This window comes from Ruditapes philippinarum, unplaced genomic scaffold, assembly GCF_026571515.1.
Source record: "Ruditapes philippinarum isolate M1 unplaced genomic scaffold, ASM2657151v2 ctg3000_1_1_1_1, whole genome shotgun sequence".
Taxonomy (NCBI): domain Eukaryota; kingdom Metazoa; phylum Mollusca; class Bivalvia; order Venerida; family Veneridae; genus Ruditapes; species Ruditapes philippinarum.
The window spans coordinates 160,043-169,049 of record NW_026854231.1 but is presented as its reverse complement, the minus strand read 5'-3'; the positions used below and the strand labels follow the sequence as shown (position 1 = coordinate 169,049).

Genomic DNA, 9,007 nt, shown 5'->3' with positions numbered 1-9,007 from the left:
TCGCAGCTTCGAATGGCCAGGGAGGATTTCATGGATATAGTGACTATTGTGGATTTAAATGACTGGTTGTCTTTAAAATGCATTTTTAGCATGAAATTTGTTTTTGTGACATGTAATATGATCATTGGCAAATTCGAAAACATGATTAGAAATCACATGCTGATAATTATTGATGTCAAGGTCGCCATTGTTTGTAAACATTGCTTTTAAACAGCATGCTCGGTGAAAACAAGTAATTTTACAGGGGGGTACAAACTTTCAGCAATAGCAAAAAATCTACAAGGCCAAGCACCTATTTCTTTGTGATATTTTGCATGCATAGGGAGTTGCTAAAGCAGTGACAGAGTTTTTGTAGACCGTATATTTGCAGGTATTTTTTGCCGGAGGGATGAAAAATGTTGTTTTGGGTCTCGGACCACTATAGATTTTTGGCTTTTACGGAATGAATTGGAATTTTTTTAACTGCCTGACTGTTGAACATGGGATGATTTCATTACAGATTTGCAATGGTATGACATATATGTTCTTAACAAAATGTGTTTTCTTTTTCCAGGTTGTGTAGTTTGGGATCAGATTTATCAGACATATTGCTTGTAGGACATTGACGGCAGAAACTTGAAATTTAGTGTGGAGTGCTACCTTAAGGTAAAATGAAATTTTTTCAATGCTTGTTTTTTCTTATTAAACTTTGTGTAAATACTCTAGAATACACACTGACTACAATGATGATGAAATTTCATAATAATATTAAACACAGTGTATGAAAGTCAGCTTTAAAAAGGGGAGGTAACTCAAATTCCAGAAATTCTTTGTGAAATGTATTAAAGGTGCTGTGTCTGCTGTGTTGATTACACCTACTTATTCTAGGAGATACAGCTTTAGAAGAATGCTAATTTTCACATATAGAGCTATGAAGGTTAAATTAGATGTTGTTTTCCTGCTTTTTGTGACTTTAAATTTAGGAAAAAGGCATGCATTTAATGAATTTCAGCTGTATGTGTGAAACATGGCCATCCGAAGTGTTTCGAGTGATGCAAAATCATTGTATGGAGGTAAATTTTTGCTGGAAATCACTTTTAAGGGCAAGTGGATATATAATCTAGGTTTTCTGGTGAGATTGTGACCATTTTAAAGCTGAGCGAGCAAGATCGACTAGTCGGAAAATTTGGTTTTTGCACTGTCACTTGGTGAATTTCGATTCCCTAGGAGACCCACATTGTGATGTCTATAATGCTGTGAAGGCCCTGACAAATGCTTTGTCTCTTTGTTTTTGACTTTACACATAAACCTATATGAACATTGTGCATGCCAAATAGATTTTCTACTGTGTAGGACTGAAAAAAATAGCATATATTAGTGTCTGGCAGGAACATATCTGATATATTTTGTGCCCCCCCCCCCCCCCACAGTGTCACATGAAGCCAGTTTATTCTTAAACTGTATGGCAATTTGTTGAATATTTCTTCCATATCATATGACATAAGGATATATTTGTGCAAATTAGTTGTATAGATAGTATGGAACCCATTTTTTCTACACCTTACATTGGGAATTCTTTCTTTTTCAACATGTACTAAAAACAGCGTGCCGAGGGCTGAAAATGGGGTAAACGGTATAGTTCATTAAAGGCACATATAAAGAAAAGCAAACAATTCCTAGCAAAATTAAATCATTTTATTTCTTGAAATATGCATAAATTTGCAGAAAAAGTCTGTATAAAGTTCAGCAATCAATGTTAAGGTGCTCCTTAAGGCAGCACACCACACTAAATGAAGCCGCAGCTTCGAATGGCCAGGGAGGATTTCATGGATATAGTGACTATTGTGGATTTAAATGACTGGTTGTCTTTAAAATGCATTTTTAGCATGAAATTTGTTTTTGTGACATGTAATATGATCATTGGCAAATTCGAAAACATGATTAGAAATCACATGCTGATAATTATTGATGTCAAGGTCGCCATTGTTTGTAAACATTGCTTTTAAACAGCATGCTCGGTGAAAACAAGTAATTTTACAGGGGGTACAAACTTTCAGCAATAGCAAAAAATCTACAAGGCCAAGCACCTATTTCTTTGTGATATTTTGCATGCATAGGGAGTTGCTAAAGCAGTGACAGAGTTTTTGTAGACCGTATATTTGCAGGTATTTTTTGCCGGAGGGATGAAAAATGTTGTTTTGGGTCTCGGACCACTATAGATTTTTGGCTTTTACGGAATGAATTGGAATTTTTTTAACTGCCTGACTGTTGAACATGGGATGATTTCATTACAGATTTGCAATGGTATGACATATATGTTCTTAACAAAATGTGTTTTCTTTTTCCAGGTTGTGTAGTTTGGGATCAGATTTATCAGACATATTGCTTGTAGGACATTGACGGCAGAAACTTGAAATTTAGTGTGGAGTGCTACCTACTGATAAAGCGGTATAGATGGATACCGAAAATAAGCTATTTTCGCGAAAATAAGATCTCGCTACGAAAATAAGATTTATTTTTGAAATAGTGCATTTATCTGTTTAAATAATTATGTAAGTTATATATTTATGCATTCTTTGGGTGATTTTACAGCAAATTGAAATTTCAGAACCAAAAAAATATCTAAAAAAGTGCATTTTGAGCCGAAAATACATAGCACGAATATAGCTCAAATCGCCGTGTGAGCGAAAATAAGATCGGGTCTACGAAAATATGATATAATATAATGCATTAAAAATGCATTTTTGTTGTTATTAAATGATTTGTATGAATGAAATTATATAAAATGAAATGTTTTGTAATGAAATATTAAACGTTTGTTCGGTAAATTTGGTAAATATCCCAAATAGTATAGAAAGAAGGCATGCGAAAATAAGGTAGACAGACGTTTCACTATTGAGACGGTTCACACCAAGACGGTTCACACCAAGACGTTTCACTCCCAAAAGGGAGTGAAATGTCTTGAAGACGTTTCACTCCCTTTTTATACCAAAATTTTTCTAAGACTGATGATATACTAAAATAAATAGACTTTGTATTTAATAAAAATTAATTACACTTTTTGTTAATGACTGTTTACTCCGTACTTAAGTTTGTGTATCATAATTGTTATCCCTGTTTCTATATTTATTATCGTACATGTGGAACAGGTAAGAATGCATTATTTCGTTATCATAAATACTTTTTAAACAGTAAATTACATTTTCATAAATACTTTTTAAACAGTAAATTATATTTTATAGACAAAATTCTGAAATTTTAGACCCTGTATTATGTACGTATATGTAGAAGGTTTAAACCTTTGTCAAGCAGTACCTATATAGATAAGTAATTTAACTTAATGGCCATTGCAATCAGAAATGCCTTTAGATAAAATTAAAATAAAAGCATTGGGACTTTTTCAATATTTGTCACGTAAAATCATTATTTTGTGACTAAAATTCAATATAAAAGAAAAATTGTCTTTCATAACGTGAGCCATCTTAAATCATAATAAAACTGATGATATTAAAGAATAATGATATTAAATATCAGAGAAGTTGCATGAAAACATATTAAAATTTATATACATTGTGATTCATGTTCTTCTTCTCTTTTTTTTTCTTTTTTTTTTAATTATTTTTTTTGTGGGGAGGGGGATATATGTTGGAGACTGGATATAATTGTATTATCTTTACAGCTGTTAATGATAAGAATTCATAGGTGATTTTCTTTGCATTAAGTATATATTTGCATTCTGCAAATTTTCTAAAATAATTTATGTATATATCGGATTAAATATTATTTTTATTTGTTATATAAACAAAACTTATAATGGAGAAGTTTCTGTTTCCAAGACTTTTGTTTTAATTGGATGTCATCTATAAACAATTTTTATGGTCCAATAAACAACTGATTAGTAAACTGTTGATGCTAAAGTGCAGTGTTTATACAACTGATTTAATAGTGATGTCAAACTGTTAGTTGTTGGTCTCAGTGTTTATACAACTAATAAGGTGATGAGATTACTGTGAACACCACAATTACCTACGTTTGTTTAATGGCTACTTTTTAATAAATTGATAAAGAAAAATTCAAAAGAATAATTAATTTTATACAAATCTTTTGCATATTATTGTTTAAGACTTACATGAAATAACAAATATTTTAATTTTATAATACTATTACTATATAATTGATATTTTTTATTATTTTAACAATAATTTTTTTGATAAAAATAATTGATATCAAGTTAATGACATTATTTCCATGTGACTTATTTTTTACTAGTACTAATGACAATATTATTCTCAAGAGTTTATATTATAGTTTATATAAATTACTTAGTATGAATTCCTTTTTAACAATAAATTATTGTGTGTTTTATTTTGAGTAACCAACATCACCTATTAAACCATTTTTCAATGCAACAAAAATAAAAAAATGTATATTACAGAACTTTAATTGCTTATCTACAGCAGAAAAACATACATCAATATAAATAATCAATCCTGATATGGCTATTAAAAATGGAAATAAATTTGTTAACTTTCCTAAAAAATATCTAAAAAATGGGAGTGAAACGTCCATACAATTGACAAATTGGGAGTGAAACGTCTAGGTGTGAACCGTCTTGGGAGTGAAACGTCTCAATAGTGAAATGTCTTGGGAGTGAAACGTCTGACATTCCGAAAATAACCCAAATGGCCACTACGAAAATAAGATCATACCTTATAAAATTGTATTAATTGCAAAAGTAAATCTTCTCTTACAAAACAAGAAAAGGTAGTGGAGTGAAAAAGCATCAAAATAAAAGCAAGAATTAACCAGTGCGAAAAATAACCCAGAAACAACTACTACAAGAATAAGATCTACTGTATATAGAATATGTACGAAAATAAAATCTATAGTGTACTCTACGAAAATAAGATCTGTAAGACTAGTATGTACATACGAAAATACGGTTATACGAAAATAAGACCTCTTAGTAAATAATACCTGTATGAAAATAATATATGTATGAAAATACTTATACTTGCACGAAAATAAGATCCAATTGAAAATCATGATGATCTATACGAAAATAAGATCTGTAAACAATAAAACCTGTATGAATTTTTTATGAATATGTTTTTTGCCAAAATAAGATATATATACGAAAATGAGCTATGTTTAAAAAAAATACCTGCATGAAAATACTATATGTACGAAAATTAGATCCTATTGAAAATGTGATCTATACGAAAATAAGATCTGTAAAAAATTACTGTATGAATTGATATATCTGCACGAAAATAAGATCTCTGCAAACATAAAATCTGTATGAAAATAATTTTTTAAATCAATTATTGATAACAAAAAAAAACGCTTTAAATACATTATATCAAATATAAATCTTATTTTCGTAGACCCGATCTTATTTTCGCTTTACACGTCAATTTGAACTATTTTCGTGAGAGTATTTTCGGCTCAAACTTCACTTATTAAAATTTTTTTTTGTTCTGAAATTTTAATTTGCTGTAAAATCATTCAATGAATGCATAAATATATAACTTACATAATTATTCAAACAGATAAATGCACTATTTCAAAAATAAATCTTATTTTCGTAGCCGCTATCTTATTTTCGCGAAAATAGCTTATTTTCGGTATCCATCTATACCCCTGATAAAGGGAAGTAACCGCTCCTAGGAGTTTGTCTGGTTCCCTGCTACTTCGATACAACCAACAAAAATACTGTAAGGTCAGACTTAAGTATTGAATTTCCCATAGAGTAATAGTCCCTATAATCGTACCCTAAAATTGACTTTTCGTGCTAAAGATCACAGGGACCCAGCACAGTGTTCGGACAGTGTAAAAAAGTAATTCTAGAAAAAAATATATACTGTATATATAATATATAGACAAGGGGTTGAATTCGCCAAATCGGCCATGTATGCCACTAGTCCAGTATTATTTATAAGTCAAAATTGCAAAGTCATTCTTACGTAAATCATATAAAGCTACAAATCAAATTGCAGCTAAATGACATCACTAGACGTTGACAATAACATAATTGTCCCCACTTATACCGTTTATGAACCAAAAAAAACCCCGATATTTCGGATAGAATATATCGTATTTTTGCTAGGTCGGACACGACCGCGTAATTAACCTGTCCCCACTCGATTTTCTACGAGTAAAAACGCAATTTCAAACCATGTCATTGTACCAACCCGCAATAAATCGATAAATCAAAACCAAAGAAACAACACTATCCCAACACTGTGCTGGGTCCCTGTGCTAAAGATGTGATTTTTTAGACAATGAAATGCCTGAAACATGAAAATGATCTTGATATCTAGCCAACCCTTTCATCTTTGCAAAATGAATTCAAAGAGAATTACTAGTACCCCAATGTTCTGCTGATCACAGGACTGCCATACACTTTTTTTATTATTTTTTTTTGAAAATATCCAAGCAGGGTCTTTCAAAAAGATTTGTTACGAAAATCTTCGATTAAGGAAGTCTCCGACGTTTGATAAGACAACACCAAAATCGTAGGTCGATAGTACGATAAAAACGGTCGAACGATCGTTGATAAGACGGGCCCCTGATCCCAGCCAGAAATTATCATTGAGACTTTAGCTACAGAGACCTCAGCGAACTTGTTTATGGTATTGCTAGACCTCTTCGCACAACGTCAAAATAAATGCAACATTTAAAGTTATGGAACCCGGAACTAATTACAAGACTCGTGAAATTTTTCATTTTCTTAAGAAAATACAGTTTTCATGCTTAAAACATTCCATTTTCATCCAATCTCCCCTTGTCTCATTTATTCTTACGGTATTCCCAGCATTATGTTACTACACAATATACAAGGGGTAGAATCACGCCGTTCGTTACTCAAACAAACAAGATGGCGGATGCAGCCAAAAAAATAGGGTTTCCCTTTTTTCTCTGAAATACGTGATGTTCTAATGTAAAAGTACATATAACAACCTTCTCAACAATTTCCTTGCACACAGGATTTTATTTCATGATGTTTCGTCCCGTACTTCACCTGAAACGCGCGTCACCAGATTCGAAGCGAAAGAATTTTCCACCGAAAAAGGCTAATAAGGCCTAATTTAGTAAGTGTGTACCTTGTAATGAGTCAATTACTTTTAAATGTGACTTTGTTTTTAACGGCATAATTGTACAAAGTTACATTTCAGAAAGGTATAGTGTGACTAAAAGGTTGGTCTAGCTCATACACATACATAAACTTAGGCCAATTGAAAACAACAACAAATATAGATGTTACAATTTTAAAGTTGAGAGCATTAAAAAATAGGTATTTAACAGTCATATATATTTTTTGGTACGGGAGGGCTTGTGTCCGCCTTGTTGATTTCACGGGAGGGATTTTGTACGCCAAGTCATTTTCACGGGAGGGCAAGCTTATGTCTGCCCTGTCATTTTTACGGGAGGGCTTTTGTCCGCCTGGTCATTTTTGGACGGGAGAGCTTTTGTCTAGGAGAGCTTTTGTCCGTTTCCCGACTGGCTGATTTAGGGAATAAAAGGCCTAATTTAGTAATTTACATGATGTACACGTTCTTGATTATTATAGTCTATATATTATAATAAGGCCTATAATTTAGTAATTAATTTACATGATGTACACGTTCCTAATAATTATAGTCTATTATAATAAGCCCTAAATTAGTAATGTACATGGTGTACACGTTCTTGATTATTATTGTCTATTATAATAAGGCCTAATTAAGTCATAGTCATTTAGTATGATTTACATGATGTACACATTCCTGCATGATTATTGTAGTCTATTATAATATGGTCTAATTTATAGTAATTTACATGATGTACACGTTCTTGGTTATTATAGTCTATTATAATAAGGCCTAATTTAGTAATTTACGTGATATCATTATAAGGCCTAATTTAGTAATTTACGAGATGTACACGTTCTTGATTATCATACTCTATTATAATAAGGCCTAACAGTAATTTACATAATGTACACGTTCCTGATTATTATACTCTATTATAATAAGGCCTAACAGTAATTAACATGATGTGCACGTTCCTGATTATTATAGTCTATCATAGAAAGGCCTAGTTTAGTTATTAACATAATTATGATATATATATATATATATATATATATATATATATATATATATATATATATATATATATATATATATATATATATATATATATATATATATATATATATATACGCGTTCCTGATTATTATAGTCTATTAATATAATACGTAACAGTAATCTACATGATACACACGTTCCGGATTACAATAGTCTATTAAAATAAGGCCTAATTTAGTAATTTACATAATGTACACGTTCTTGATTATTATAGTCCATTATAATAAGGCCTTACAACAACAACAACAACAACAACAATCACTTTTATTTTCCAGTCAGTTTACAATAGTAACAACATGACATATTATCAATATAAGTTTCAAACAGTATGTGGGTTTAACTTAGAACTAAGTTTTTCAGGGGGACAGTAAAATAGATTATGAAAATAAAAATATACATAAATATTTATATATGGCATTGTCATATTGACTTAGACAATTACGACAAATATTACTGTGGATTGTATAAATAGCCTCTTTTCTGAGTAAAATTACCGTGGGATTTTTTTTAACTACAGTAATTTACGTGATGTACACGTTCCTGATTATTATGGTCTGTTATAATAAGGCCTAATTTAGTTATTTACGTGATGTACACGTTCGATCCTGATTGTTATAGTCTATTATTATAAGGCCTAACGGTAATTTACATGATGTACACGTTTCTGATTATTATAGTCTATCATAATAAGGCCTAATTTAGAAATTTACGTGATATACGTAGTCTATTGTTCATCGTCATCAGCATCATTGATCAGCATTTTTTATACACATTTAAAATATTTTTATTGACTTGACTTCAAATAGATTAATTATTTAACAAATTAATAATTGATTTTTTTAATTTAACATCCAATGAAATTAGTTGGTATATATCCATACACTGTTGGTAGGATT

At 30.7% G+C, this 9,007-nt stretch overlaps 1 long non-coding RNA gene across 3 annotated transcripts; it reads left to right on the top strand.

Annotated features, from left to right (window-relative positions):
- Positions 1-40: 40 nt before the first annotated feature.
- Positions 41-2,427, top strand: LOC132739499 (uncharacterized). 3 transcript variants are annotated; one of them, XR_009627017.1, is made up of 3 exons: positions 41-65; positions 554-645; positions 2,328-2,427. It is a non-coding gene; the product is annotated as an uncharacterized LOC132739499 (long non-coding RNA). The 3 variants fall into 3 exon arrangements; XR_009627016.1 differs by lacking the exon at positions 41-65 and adding an exon at positions 209-232; XR_009627015.1 differs by lacking the exon at positions 41-65 and adding an exon at positions 232-370.
- The last annotated feature ends 6,580 nt before the right edge of the window (positions 2,428-9,007 follow it).